Genomic DNA, 15,678 nt, shown 5'->3' on the forward strand with positions numbered 1-15,678 from the left:
TGTCACAGCCACTACCTGTGGCCGTGTCGGCCTGGGTGTGAAATAGGGAAACATTGCATTTGACGAAAACAGGAAATCAGCATGATCACGATGAGTAGTCCAACAACATGCAAGATAGGCAGTGCGTATCTGAGAGCTTGGGAACCGGAGGGCATGAAAAGTAGGAATATAACAGCAGGGTAGTTATAGAGGCGGTCCATGGATGATGAAGCCTTCAGACCGCTCGTGTAGGCGGCGATCAAGGAGAGCAAGTTCCGGATTAAGTTCAGTCATTTTCCATACCATCTTCGGCAGGCGGATGAGGGGGAATGTGTGCCTCTATGAATTTCACCGCTTCTGAGGGCACCGTAAAGAAGTAAAGTTTGTTGTTAAATGTGAACTTTAGACGGGCCGGGAATAGGATGGCGTATGGAATGCTTCTCTCCCTGAGCAGGTTCTTGACCCCAAGAAATTGGCGACGCTCCTGTTGTACTGCGATTGAGAAGTCAGGGAAGATTCGGATCACCTGCGAGTCCAATTTGAGTTCACCCTTATCCCGCGCGAGGCGGAGGATTTGATCCCGGTCTCTAAAACTCAGAATTTTTGCAATGATGGGCCTCGGGAAGTCTCCTGGTTTGGGACGTGGGGCTAGCGCCCTATGGGCCCTTTCGATGGTGAAGAAGGGGGATAATTCCGGATTGCCCAGCAGGTCTTTCAGGAGGTTCTCGACCGCGGATTCGAGTCGACCCTTCAGCGCATTTTCCGGGACTCCTATAATGCGTATGTTATTCCTCCGTGATCTAGATTCGAGGTCATCGCATTTGGCTCGCACAAGTTTCATGTCCGTGACAAGGGTGGATACTGTGCTTTGCAGTGTGGTTATATTGTCCTCGTTGGAGCTGATCCTGTTTTCGGTTTCGGTGATTCTCGACCCCTGTTGGTCCAGTTTGGTTCTTAGAGATGCCACATTTGCATTAATGTCATCTAGCTTCTCATGAAAAGCTGCGAAGTTTCTGGCCATGGATTCCATAACGACCGTCAGGTCCGTGGGGGGGGCCTCTGCAGTGAGCGGTACTTCGATCTGGTTGCATGATGTATGGGCCGAATCGGGTCTCGGGGTGGCCTTAGCAAACTTGTCCATGGCCCCTGATTTACCAGTGTTCCTGGACCTGTTGGACATCGTGGCGAGCAGCGCGGCGTGTTCCAGGGGGTCAGTCTCGTGTGGGTAACTTGTACCCTGAAGCGAGGCAATGCACTGACAGGGCGGAGAGGGCCACTCGCTTGTTGGTGGGGTAGCGGCGGGCCACGTCACCGGCAGACAAGGATAGCAAATGTTCCTGGGCCCTAGAACCGAGTGCCGGAGGTAGTGGGCAAGAAGTTCGTCCTAACTGAACACTGCGCGGTTCTTAGGGCGGCAGACAGATTGTCCCAGGGAGTTTGTAGAAAGATGCCGCACACATAGGGCCCACCACCTCCTCACCTCAGTCCGCCACCGTTAGCCGGATCAGGCCATGGGCGTCTTCAGCGGAGTCTTCAGCGGCGTGTCGCCGGATCAGCCCACGTGTATCTGCGTAGGCAGCGCAGGTGGCCCTCGAGCCCCGGCCCCAGTCACAAGGCAGGCGGGCGCGGTGGTCCAGATGGAAAGCCAGACAGGGAGGCGCCCCGCCGGGCCGACAGCGGCGACGGGCGGGTGTCCGCGGCGTCAACCGGCAGCGCGCGGGCCCAGTTCGGCTCAACGCGAACACGGGGTCAGAGGGTCCGATTCGGGGCCAGATATCACAGGCGGGTGGCCCCAAGTGTCTGCTATGTGGGAGCCAAATCTGGAGACCGGGTAGAGTAGCAAACCGCAGATGGAAGCAGATGCAAAGCGGCAGCACACGGAGCTGAAAGGCTAGGCAGCCATTTTGTCGGCTGCTCAACAGCGCCCCCCAAACCTACCTATTGTAAAGGTGAAATTTGTCCCGCCCAACTAATAAAAGATGCTACCAGAGAACTGTTTCCCTTCATCTCTAAATTGATCAATGCCTCCTTTGCCTCAGGCACCATCCCTGCTAACCTTAAACAGTCATAGGTGCTCCCTCTCCTTAAAAAGCACACTAGATCCTCTCATCCCCACCAACTACTATCCCATTACCATGGTACTTTTTCTACTCAAAATACTGGACAAAGCTGCTTACAACCAGATTCAAAAACACCTAGAACTACATAAACTCCTAGGAGGTGGACAAGCTGGCTTCCGTTTCCTACATGGAACGGAAACTGCCCTAATTGATTTAAAATCCCAAATTGACGAGCAGAGACAAAGGGAGGACAGCACTTCTGCTACTTCTTGATATCTCAACGGCCTTCGATTTAGTGGATCACAGAGTCCTCTGCAGACACCTGGACTCTGCCGCTCATTTCTCCCAAGAGGCTATCAGATGGATTGAGTCATTCCTGAGCGAGAGAACCATGAGAGTCTTCTCTCCTTCAGCAGCCGCTGATCCTACCCCCATTTTGTGCTGTGTTCCAGGCTCCTGTTTTTCCCCAACTCTATATATCACCTCTTCACCAAGTCCCTGTTCGATGATCTGGACCATCTGGGTATCACCTACACTAACTACGCAGATGATACACAGATCCTCCTCCCGCTTTCTGGGGATCACACAAAGGACACAGAATTGGTGAATAGGGTATACCTTATCATCCAGGCATGGATGGCCACTCATGGCCTCTGCCTGAACGATGAGTTGATAATCCTGGGCACCCACACCAACATCAAAAAAACTAGGCCAGGAATTTTCCTCCTTTAACATTGATTGGAATATCATCCAAGTCTCCAAGGAAGTAAAAACCCTTGGTTTCTACCTTGATTCTACCCTGTCACTTGACAAACAAGTAAAAACCCTAGCATCCACCACGGCCTATACCTGCAAGCTGATAAGAGCTGGCAAGCCATTCCTCTCCAATGACAGTAGCATGATCCTTGCCAGAGCCTTAATACTCTCCAGAATCGACTACTGCAATGCACTATACATTGGAGCCAATAAAATGACCATCCAGAGACTTCAAACGCTACAAAATAATGCCTTGAGAGCAGCACTCGGCATAAATAAAAGAACCCATATCTCCTCCAACAGACGCCAACATAAATGGTTGTCTACTAATAATAAAATTCAGCTAAAGATGCTATCTCTGACCCAAAAAGCCCTTAATAACTCTGCCCCTAGTTACCTGATAAGCAAACTGCACAGGAGAATTACCCTCAGACCTACCAGAGCTGGCAACACGAACGGCTATACCGAGATACAGGCTCACCACAATCACTGGAAATAGCTTCCCAGTTAAGGCAGCTAAAATCTGGAACCAGCTGCCACAAGACCTAAGAGCAGACCAACCCTACCTACACTTCAGAAAAAATGCAATTCAACATCTCATATCTACTGACCCCTAGCAGACCCAAGTCACCCACTACCTACTGTAATTATTTAACGCAATATCTGGCAAACTGCACTTTGTATATTGTATTTCTTGTATATATGTGAGATCTGTATTTGTCCACTTTATATTGTACACTGTTATTCTGTAACTATGTAAGCCTTGTATCTTCTTATACTGCGCCCTGCTACCTACGGGTCTGGAGCGCATAAAAAGTAAATAAACAACAAACCCATGAGGGTGGTTGACTTTCCGTTTTCTCCTTCCTCTTAACCAGTGCCACTTGCTTGTTCAAGGTACCCACCTTCCATCCTCCAGTTAGTGGGTGTCTTGCTCAGCGTGTCACTGCTGGCTCCACCTCTCCAGGATGTTGGTGCTCTTGGGGTTCGCCTCTGCATTGCACTTGCTCTCCTCCAAGCGGGGGGAGTTTCTCCTCCATTCAGTTTGTTCTCCTCTTATATATGTCATTAAAATCAATGAAATTATGTCGGTCTTCCTTGATCATAGCACCCGGCCGAGGTTTACCATTTCCTGAAGCCAATAGTCGAAGAAGAATCTCTGTGCATTATAGTGTTAACATGGAATGCAACAGTATTTACGACCCCCATATGTGTAGAAAGGATGATGTAAGGGTGCAGAATGAGACTGGCACAAAGGTGGCATGTTTGGGGCTAAACACTTTTTTTATTAAAGAAGGTGGCAGGTGAAAACCTGTCCATCCCTGTTAAGAGGAATGGGTACCTGGGGGTGGAGGGGTGTCTCTGCCTCAACTAAAGATGAGGCAGTCTGTCAGGATGTCTCGTCAGCTCAAGTTTTCGCTGTCCTGTATCAAGAAAACCCTACTTCGAGGGGATTGGGTCCTCCGACGTATTCCATATCTATGACAGGTAATGTCCACAGCTGTGCTGCTTCGGAAAATCTTCGGCGTCTGCATCCTGCGTCGATGATGTCGATGTGCCGTCCCCGAGGACCTCCTCCGACGGCCGACGTCACCCGATGTGATAAGTAGGACGCACGACGCCCATAGCCTCGTTGAACCTGTTCGGTTTTTTGTGAAGACCTGTTTGTGGTGATGTCTACTTCGTCTTCAGCCCAGCGTCCGGGCTTCAAGAAATGCGGGGACTGTGGGTCCAAGATGTCGGTCACAGACTCGCACAGCGCCTGCCTCTGGTGCCTCGGGGAGGCCCACGATACGGACGACTGTCGACTGCCAGTGGTTCACGGCAAAGGCCTTGCGGGAACGCAAGAAGAAGCTGTCGGTAGGTTGGGTGTCTAAGCCCCGGAAGTCGAGGTCTGCGGGGCTTTCGACGGATGACTCGAGGGGCGACGCTCCGCGTCATTGTCGGAAGTCCAGTGGGTCTCCTCCCACGAGTCGGTCTCGCCACTCCTCCGCCTCTTCGAGGCATTCCCGGAAGCGCTGGCATCGGTCGCCTTCCCCGTCCTCTTCCGAGGACTCCGCCCGTCGGCGGGTCGCTTATCCCTCCATGCAAGTGACACCGGAGGAATGGGCTTCCTTCAGGAAGCAGATGCTAGCGATTCTTGAATCGCAGGGCACTGGTCCGTCCGCGCCTTCGAGTGGGGTCGGTCGGCACTGGTCGAGAGACACCGCTCGTACGCCTTCGGGCTCGGGAGGTCGGCACGGCTCACAGGAGAGGTCCCGCTCAGACAAGGGTAGCCGTTCTCGTCATGCCCGTTCCAGGTCCCGGTCCTCGACGTGCTCGAGACCGCGTGATCCTGTGCCGTCTTCGAAGAAGACGTCGACACCTGTGGCGCCGAGGTCGTCGATGATTTCTCTCGAGGCTCTGCCTCCGAGGGGGTCGTCGATGCTGTCGGCGCCTAGGTCGTCGAGACACGCTCGGAGCTCCGGCTTCGAGGCCTGTGTCGATGCTGGCGGGGCTGCAGCTGTCGACGCCGATTCACTCGACGCCGTTTCTGTCGACGCCGGCGCCGACTCGTTCGGCGCCCTCGACGCCTTTCGAGGCGGTGGTACCGGAGGGGCCCCGTGGCACGGGGCTAGCCCCTAGAAAAGCTCTGGCTAAGGTCAGACAATGCTTTGGTCCCCAGATGTCTTCCTCTCCCCTCCTGGAGTACATTTCAGAGGGTGATGAAGGCTCTGATGACGGCTTGGTTCCAGTACCGGATGAGCTTATCTCGGGCCATAGCCAGTTTGATGACCTGAGGCAGTCACTGCATGATGCCAGTGGACTGGACACCTCTCCGGAGGTGGAGTTTTGTAGGCTGGAGCCTGGCACTCATGCCGATTCTTCATATCGGCGCCTTATGTCTCGGGTCACCGAGTACTTGGGTTGGTCAGCTCCCCCAGGGGAGTTCGTTCAGGATGATCTCACGGACATCCTTGATCTTGGTCCCCCCACTGACCCGGTTTTGCCGTTTCATATGGCTCTGCAGAGAAAGGTGGCAGCGGCTTGGACTGCTCCAGAGAGTCTCCCGGCAGTGGGCAAGTCTTTGTCACGCAAATACCGTCCAGCCAGTAGCGACCCCTGCTACTTGTCCAGGCATCCCACTCCGGAGAGTTTGGTGGTGCAGGCGGCTACGGCCCTGGCAAAGCAGGCGTCGTATCTTACCATCCCTCCGGATAGGGACGACAAACGTTTTGATGGCTGGGCGAAGAAAGTGTTTTCTTCAGGGGGTATGGCGCTTCAGGCGGCCAACTCCATATGTGCCTTGTCTCGTTTCACACACACTCTGTGGAACTGTGTTGCATTAGCGGCTGAACTTATTCCCGAAGGGGACGAACGGGATGGTTTCCTAGCTATGGTTCAGGATGGCAAGGATGCCATGTGTGAGGCCATTCAGTCGGGTTTGGACATGGCAGATTGTGTCAGCCGGTCCATTGCGGCGAGCACCGTAATACGCAGGTTTGCATGTTTGCGGAAGTCTGGGTTCGCTCCTGATGTGCAGTCCCGGCTCCTCAACATGCCCTTTGACGGTGAACATCTTTTTGACAGCAAGGCTGACAAGAGCCTTGAGAGGTTGCAGACCTCCAAAGCTGCAGCAAAGTCGTTGGGCGCTGCAGTTCGCCACCCTCCGCCTTTTCGTCCTAGGGGACAGCAATGGAGGGGAGGTTCCTTTCGCTATTACTCGTCCTTCAGTAAAGCGAGAGGAGCTAGCAGTCGGAGGCCACCGTAAGAGTGCCAGAGGTGGAAACAAGGGTACTTGAGGTGCCAAGGCCGCTCGGGCAGTTGCCTCTTTGCCCTCAGGCAACGCCGCAGCCGCTACCACTCAGTCATGAGGCCAGGTCCCATGGTTCGCCGGTTGGGGAAAGGCTGGTGCAGCATCTTGTAGAGTGGCGAGCCTTTACTTCAGATGTGTGGGTTCTGGAGATCATAACCCACGGCTACTGTCTTCCTTTTCGGCAAAGGCCGCACGCCAATCCACCTGGGAACCTCTCTTTGAAGAGACCGGATCCGCTCCTTGTGCAGGAAATTCAGGCCCTGCTGGAGAAAGGCGCCATAGAACTGGTGCCTGTAGCGGAGAGGAACAAGGGATTGTATTCCCCTTATTTTTTGATTTCGAAGATAGACGGGGGATTGAGACCCATCATGGACTTGCGCGGTTTAAACAAACTCCTCAGGAAGGACCAGTTCAAGATGGTTACTCAACTTCAGGACTGGTTGGTGTCGCTCGACCTCAAGGATGCTTACTTCCATGTGCCGATCCATCCCAAGACAAGAAGTACCTGAGGTGTGCGGTTGGCGACTCGCACTTTCGGTTTTGGGTCCTGCCGTTTGGATTGACCTCCGCCCCGAGGGTTTTCACCAAGCTCATGGTGGTGGTGGCAGCGCATCTCAGGAAAGTGGGATTCATGTCTACCCCTACCTGGACGATTGGTTGATCAGGGGGAGCTCTCCCGAGCAAGTCCTGGATCATCTGTCCGTCACCTGCCACTCTCTTCACAAGCTGGGCTTCTCCCTCAATTTAAAGAGGTCCCATTTGACACTAACGCAGCGGCTCCAGTACATCGGAGGAGTGCTCGACATGTCCCTGGGGCAGTGTTTTCTTCCCCAGGTGAGGGCTCTTCACATTCAGCAGATGATGGCATCCTGCATTCTTCTGGTGCCAGAGGCTCGTCTGCGGATGAGATCTTTGCAGTGGGCACTCAAGCTCCAGTGGTCTGTCCTCTGGCAGGCTGTCGGACCCTGTTCAGGTGCCGCCCTCGGTCGCCCAGGACCTTCTGTGGTGGGCTGTCGAAGGCAATCTGATGAAGGGGGGGCCCCATTTTGGCTGCCCTGGCCGGAGGTGACGATCGTGACGGACGCATCCCTCAGGGGATGGGGAGCTCATGCCAACGAGTTGACAGTCAGTGGTCGTTGGTCTCCGTTGGAGTCCAGACTCCATATCAATCTGTTGGAGCTGAGGGCCGTCAGGCTTGCCCTGAAGGCTTTTCTGCCGACTGTGTGAGGAAAGAGTGTCCTGATTCTAACGGACAACACGGTGGCCATGCACTACCTCAACAAAAAGGGGGGGGGGGGCAGGGTCACTTCCTCTGTGCAGGGAGGCGATGCAGCTCGAGTTCTGGGCCATCCAGCAGGAAGTTTTGATCTCGGCGGTTCATTTTACCGGAGACTACGAGACGGCGGACGCTTTGAGCAGGCAGGTCACAATCTCTCACGAGTGGGAGCAGGCTCAGGAGATTCTCCTGGAGATCTTCTCCCTTTTGGGGGACCCCTCAAGTAGATCTCTTCACCTCCAGTGTCAACCGGAAGTGCGAAAGGTTTTGCTCGCGGGAATTTCCTCCAAAAAGAGCCATAGGAGATGCGTTCGTGGTGGAATGGTCATTCCCACTGCTGTACGCGTTTCCTCCAGTCCCCGTCATCCCGCAAGTACTGCGGAGGTTCGGTTCCCAGATGATCCTCATTGCTCCGGCGTGGGCCCGGAGGACGTGGTACCTGGACCTTCTCGACTTGTCCATCTGCCCTCCACGTTATCTTCCCTACCGAGACGATCTGCTCTCATGGGAGGGGGGGGGGTCAGGTTCTCCATGCAGAGGTCAGATCCCTCAACCTTCACGCTTGGCTTCTGAAAGGTTAATGTATAAGGATTGGGACCTCCCTGAAGACGTGATGGAGGTGTTGCTCTCGGCCAGGCGGCCGGCAACAAAGTCTCTGTACGGTTGCCGTTGGAGAAAGTTCTGCGAGTGGTGCAGAGTTAAGAATGTGGATCCTTTTGAATGTGACATTCCCATGGTTCTGTCTTTTTTTGCTTTCTTTGGCCCACAGGGGCTTGCAAGTGGGGACCATTAAAGGTTACCTGGCGGCGCTGTCCATCTTTAAGCGCTCGTCTGAAGAATGTTCCTATTTTAAGATTCCTTTAATTTTTCAGTTTTTGAAAGGGCTCACTAATGTGTTCCCTCCGTCACCTTTTCTGGTGCCCGGTTGGGATTTGAACCTTGTTCTTAAGTTTCTTATGGGTGCTCCGTTTGAGCCTTTACATTCTTGCCCTTTGAGGCTGCTAACTCTGAAAACTGTGTTTTTGGTTGCGGTTACTTCCGCTCGCAGAGTGAGTGAGTTACAGGCACTTTCAGTTAAGCCACCCTTCACTGTGTTTCATAAGGACAGGGTTGTCCTTGGAGTTCGTCCTTCATTTCTTCCGAAGGTGGTTTCGGATTTTCATTTGAGCCAGAAGGTTGTTCTTCTGGCGTTCTATCCTCCTCCACATCCTGGTAAGGAAGAGGAGAGGCTCCATAGGCTTGATCCTCGGAGAGCGTTGAGCTTTTATATTTTGCGCATGTCCCGGGTCAGAGTGGACGATCAACTTTTCATTGGTTACGCTGGAAAGCGTTTGGGGCAAGCTGTGACGAAACAGACTTTGTCTCGTTGGATTATTTTAGCTATCTCCGAGTGTTACCGCTTCGCGGGTAAGCACCCTCCAGCTGGCTTGCGGGCCCATTCTACCAGGGGAGTGGCTGCGTCTACTGCCCTGCAGAGGGGTGTTCCTATTCGTCACATCTGTGACGCAGCCACTTGGGCTTCAGTACATACTTTTGTACGTCACTACTCCCTCGATTCCATCAGAGGGCAGGATCTGGCCTTTGGTAAGGCAGTCCTATATTCCGCAATTTGATTGGGCATGCTAAATTTCTATTCTAAATTCTTTTCCCACCTCCTTGCTTGGTACTGCTTTGGGAGTCTGTCATAGATATGGAATACGTCAGAGGACCCAATCCCCTAGGAGAACAAGTTACTTTCTTACCTGGTAACGTTCTTTCGATGGAATGGTCCGACGACGTAGTCCATATCGCTCCCTCCCTACCTTCCCCGCCGCAGAATTTCTTTTGCGATTGCAGCTTGCGTTCTGCAAGGCCTTGTGTGCCTGACTGGCAGAAAACTGGTGGCACACGTTCTGGAGGAAAAAACTATAACTGAGGTTATGGGCGTCATGCGTCCTACTTATCACATCGGGTTACGTCGGCCGTCGGAGGAGGTCCTCGGGGACGGCGCACCGACGTCATCGCGCAGGACGCAGATGCCGAAGATTTTCTGAAGCAGCACAGCTGTGGACATTACCTGTCATATATATGGAATACGCCGTCGGACCATCCCATCGAAAGAACGTTACCAGGTAAGAAAGTAACTTGTTCTTCTATCCCTTACACTAGAAACTAAAGAATAAGGAAGTTCTGTTCTGGGCCCAGGAGTAGGACGCCATTCTCCTAGGTTATGATTCCTGGTTAGTTGAAACTGTTTCTTAGAAAAGTATTTTGTCTCGGCCATTGCCAGAGGGAATGGCTCTCTTCACCAGGCCCGGTGACCTTCCTCCTGGTCCGGTTACCAGCAGAATGTCTCCCTTCCCCATGTCTTCCTTTTCCTTAGGCTTTGCACTTACAAAACCCACTGAGTGTTGGGAGGCTCTTTGACCCTGACTTCCGTTCTTCTTTGAACTTGTCCACTTGGTTCACTTCCCTGCCAAGTACAGCCATTCGGAAGATATGTATTCTTCTTATATCCATTCCTGGTTTTTGTCTCCTGTGCCATCCAACCCCTACCAGTCTTGTGCCTTCACCTTGCAAATCTCCTACCCAGCCCTTGAATCAACTTCATGGCTGCTGCCTCTTTGTTCTGGTCACTGTCTGCCAGCCTCTCGTTACCGCCTGGACGCCGTTGGGTAAAGGAGTCCTGTTGTCCACTTGACTCTGGGAGCAGACTGCTCTCGTCTCCGTCCTGGCCTTCTCTGCAACTCCTTTATGCTTCCCGGGCACCATGATCTCTCGTCCTGGTTGGCTGCGTCTGCTTGATAGGCAGTCCTTCATTGGTTTTTATGGCGTAGAGGAAATCGTACCTCCAGAAGTCTATACCACTGCGGTTCCTCTGTGGTATTGCTCTTCATTGTTCCTGTGTCCCACCTGGTCCTAGTGATTACCTGTTTGGTAATCTTCATGCTGCAGTTGATCTTTTTCATTTCAGCCCAAACAATAGGGCAGCTGTGACTATAGCAAATAGAAGTACTAGGAAAGGTTGGGTGGGGGTGAGGAAATGGTGGCAAAAGGTTTGGGAGGGCTAGCGTTATGGTGTTGTTTGATTCAACCCTGTTAGCCCTTCTCCACAGGAGGGGAGTCCCTTCCCATGAGGTCCTCCTGTATAAAACCTCCCTGAGGGGGAACATCGGGCAGCAGTCTTACCTCCCAAGCCTCGTGGGAAAGTCCTCCCCCAGGGGAGAAGTGACAATACCTAGTGAATCGTCATTGCTTTGGACAGGGAGTCCATGCTGGAATGGGGGTCCTTGTCCCCAAGAGGGGATTGCTCCCATTTGCCCATGCACCTATGAAGGGTCTTGCATAGCGGGCTCACCTCCCTAATCTCAAACGGTGTGGCTCTTCTGTAGGGAGAAGGGACGAATTGTCCAGATTAGTCGCTCCACGCAACCATGGAGGGTCCCCACATTCAAACTTTCCCAGGCTTCTTTCCAGGCAAACACAAAAAAATTGTATTCAACAGCTGACTCCGAACTCCCAACCTGGGGTCTCGGATAGTTTTGCTGGACTTGAAAATAATGGTCCCCATTTTAATGGGGAGCTGCAGGGGAACAAGCCTTTGTTCCTACATGGTAAAATTGCTGCAGCATGGAACTGTCCTCTTAAAACACAGATTGAGCTTCTACCAGCTAGTGGGGTACATAACATGCCAAGCAGGTCTACCTTGGGAACCCAGAACTGTGAGTCGTGGGTTACATTGACAGCGAGGCCCTCTCTGAAGATTCACTGGGAATAATGTTTTATCCTACACCCTGCTTTCTCAGACTTTCGACCTAACGGTCAGATAGCTTGCTGCAGTACCAGTAAAATATGCAAGGGCCACACAGCCACATAAAACTGTCAGCATCACTGCACAGAGTCTCTGTTGGGGGGAGAGGGGGTGAGGGGAATTAAACGGAAATGTTGCCCCGATCACTGCAACCCTATAATTACTGCGACTTTTCTCCTATCCATAATTCCGACTCCCATTACTGCGACCAAGCGGAGCGGGGGTTGCAACGGTGTCCCCGCTCTCCTTGGTCACGGTAATGGAAGTCAGAGGTTGCAGGGTTGTCCTCCGCTTAGCATTATGGTAAGCGGGGTACAAGAAAGTTGAGACCTATAGCACTGCATGCCTTACATCTCACTGATGTGCAGATGGAATGTCTGGGTGACCATAAAGAGTTACAATCCAGAATATAAATTACTGAGTGTCTGCAGTGCCCTCTGCTTCTCCTTTTAGCTGTCGTACCTTACTAGTTGTTTCCTTTTGGGATTCTAGTAGGAGTTGTGAGAAACTTGAAGGTGTCCTCACATCTACTCCCTTTGGCTTTCCCCTGGCCACCCGAGAAGGGGACCCAATCTCTTTTGGATTCTGACTCTGGGGGTGGAGAAGTGAGGGAGGATCACATGGGTGGAGAGTCCTGGGGGATTGGGAATGAGATGTCCTCAGGCGAAACGCAGTATTCTGCTTTTCCATTTCAGGAAGAACACTCTATCCCAGATGCAATTATGGGGCATTGCTATCCATGTCGCACTAACCAGTAAAATGACCAGAGATATTACCACTCTAGAAGCACCAGAAAGAGGGTGAAGAGGAGGGGTCAAGGGTGAAACAGGTGAGATATGGTATACCCCTTTCGTATTGAAAACCAGCCTAACCCTCTCCCTGCCTTTATGGGCTATTTTAAACATCTCCCCTAATTTTCGCATACTTTACCTATGACGGCACTGGGACGAGGCGGCTAGGCGTAATGAACACTAGTAATTCCTTTCACCACTCTAGTACTGGGACGAGGAAGATGCCTGCAAAATACTGGGAAGGTCAGGCATGTCACTCTAACTACAGTCAGGCAAATAGAATTGAGAAGGCACACCTGCAACCTGTCAAGTGGTTGCAGGTGTATAAGAGAGGCAGAGAGCAGCAAGAGAATGACCAACAGGGAGGCCTGTTTGTGAGACACCAGCTGGGGACCCTGCGCATGAGGAGGCAGCCGTGGTGGGACCTGAAAAGAAGCCAGGACGCCGGCAGAAGTCCCAGAGGACATGTGGTGCCCAGGGCGAGTTGCGGCGTTGGGCTTCCACAGGTGTGGGACCTCAGTGGTCAGTAGAGCAGCTGGAACTGCCGACAAGGAAGAAAGGATGCCGTTTGCATCCGTGGAAGAGGAGCGGAGCTGCTGGCGTGTGCAAGGAAGCACCCGGAGTGCGAGCGGGGCTCGCAGAGACCGGCTACCAGCCGGCGAAGCAGTGAGGCCTCCGGAGAGGAATCGCGAGGACTGGTTAGTGCAGGGAAGTGACACACTGAAACAGGGCGCTCTTAGGGGCTACGCGTAAGTAACGAAGTACCATATGAATTATATTGAATACCAAACTAAATGAAAACTTGAAGCAAAGCGAAATTACGCATATTGAATACACAACTGAATGGAAACGTTTCAGGTAAAACTATTAGCTGATGAAAGTGAAAAGGGAGAGTGCCCATTTAAAAATAATTACGAAATAAGAGCGCACATATAAAAGAGCATGACAGAAAGGTGGGGAATAAAAGGGACCACCTCAGAGTGAACTTTGACTGAATACATTGCGGCAAGGCCCAAGTCTGTCATGAGATGAGCGACACGTGACGGCAAAGCTAAGAGGCTAATCGGGAGAAGCCAGAGAGTGAACCTGCACATAAAGCCAAGAGGCCAACAAGGAGAAACTAAGTGAATGTGAATCAGTACACAGGAGTAAGTACAGAGGAACCTGTGTAGGCTGAAGAGCCTAGGCTTCCTGGTTGCGTGACCTGTGATGGGTGAACCGTGTGGTCCGACCACTGCACCTAGACCAGGGAGCCCTAAAATTGTGAGAGCCAGAGACATTGAAACCAACCGAGAAGGAGCAAAATAAGTGAACTATAGATGCAATCCAGAAGGAGGGTCAAGTTGACCTGGAGTTGTTTCAGTCTCAAGAATACCCTGGCAAAAAAGCCAATACATCCACACCCCACAAAACACACACCTGCCCGCCCTTCTCGCCGAATACAGCCACAGAAGTTGAAAATATCATTAAAGGCCTGAAACCATCCAGGTGCCAAAAGGATTTATGCCCAGTCGCAATCCTTCAGGAAGGCGCTAGCGACCTGGCCCCCTTCATAACGGCCATAATCAACTCCTCCTTTAAAACTAACTCAGTACCCAAAAACCTTAGAGGCCTGGGTTATGCCCCTCCTAAAAAATAAAAACTTGGACCCTAACAATCCTTCAAACTACAGGCCTATCCCCACCGTGCTCTACATCCTTAAGATCTTAGATAGAATAGCTTATCTACAAATTCAGAAACATTTGGAAGACTACACTTTATTGGGCCTCAGGCAATCGGGCTTTACACCAAGGCACAGAACTGACACAGCCCTCCTGGCCCTTAAAATCCAGATGGATGCGGCGAAGGATAACGGCAAGCTAGCCATACTCCTACTGCTTGACCTTTCAGCAGCGTTCGATCTTGTTGACCACCGAATCCTTACCGAATACCTGGCGTCAGCAGCTGCCTTCTCTAGTGAAGCCTCTGCCTGTGTACAATCCTTCCTTGCCAATAGCACTATGAGTGTCTTCTCTCCTGCGGCATCAGCCATCCCAATCTATTGCGGCATCCTGCAAGGAACATGCGGGTCATCAACCCTCTACAATATCTTTACGAAGCTCCAGTTGGACCGCCTTGACAACCTTGGTGTCACATACCCCAATTATGCGGATGACACCCCGGTGCTCATCACACTATCCGGATGCTACGAAGAGGACTCTAAATTGATTAATGGCTTATACCTGGAGATCCAGGTGTGGATGGTAGACCACAGTTTATATCTCAATGACGAGAAAACCGAGCTACTGCTCATCGGCTCCCAACAACGACTAAATAATTTAGACCCACGTTACGCATCCATCATCATTGATGGAAACCTAATTAAAGTGGCCAAAGAAATTAAAACTTTAGGGATATGCTTGGATTCTACTCTCTCGTTAAAAAAGCAAGTGAATGCCACTGCATTGTCTACCGTTTACACAAACAAGCTGATCAATGCATGCAAGCCTTTCCTCTCAACCCGTAGCTGCATCACCCTAGCTAGAGCACTAGTGCTTTCTAAAATCGATTATTGCAACACCCTCTTCTTGGGCACCTCTGAGCGTAACCTGAAGAAACTTCAGGTTCTTCAGAACAATGCCTTAAGAGCAGCACTAAGCATTCCACGCTCCTCCCACATCTCCAGCTTCAGACAGAATGCCCATTGCCTCCCAGTTCGAGACAGAATTACCCGCAGATCCCTTGTCATCACCCATAAGTGTCTATCAAACTGGGCGCCCAAATACCTGGCTGTTAAATTTAACAAATGACAATCAGGTAGACCAACCAGAATCTTCTACTTGCATTGACTCTCCATTCCCAAATTCAACCTAAAAAAAAGCAGGCGGTTCTATCTTCCCAGTCCTAGCTGCCCAACAATGGAACGCTTTACCCCTCAACCTTAGAATGGAACCTTCATTCTGGACCTTCAGAGCAGATAGTAAGACTTAGCTGGCCAACAAGAACTGCTTATCTGTTTAACTCTTCCCTTGTTGTAATGTACCTTATTTTGTTTTGCAACCTGTGACCTCTATGTAACCCTGGTCACCCGCACTTAGTACTATCTCTTCCCTGCCATTATCATTGTTTCCTATGAATATGCCTGTAACCTATTGAACATGTTGAAGTCTCTGGTGCCCAGTTACCTCAGGGATTCGGCGTGCGGTATAAATAAAGAAACTAACTAATTTTCAACACAAGTACAAGTTGTT

The 15,678-nt window shown here is 51.5% G+C and overlaps 1 protein-coding gene across 4 annotated transcripts in view; it reads left to right on the top strand.

The window, feature by feature from the left end:
- Positions 1-15,678, top strand: part of FAM117A (family with sequence similarity 117 member A) — a 327,775-nt gene that overhangs the window by 231,266 nt on the left and 80,831 nt on the right. The gene's annotated exons all lie outside the window — the stretch shown is intronic.

Source organism: Ambystoma mexicanum, chromosome 13 (assembly GCF_040938575.1).
Source record: "Ambystoma mexicanum isolate Mex_15411 chromosome 13, UKY_AmexF1_1, whole genome shotgun sequence".
Classification (NCBI taxonomy): Eukaryota; Metazoa; Chordata; class Amphibia; order Caudata; family Ambystomatidae; genus Ambystoma; species Ambystoma mexicanum.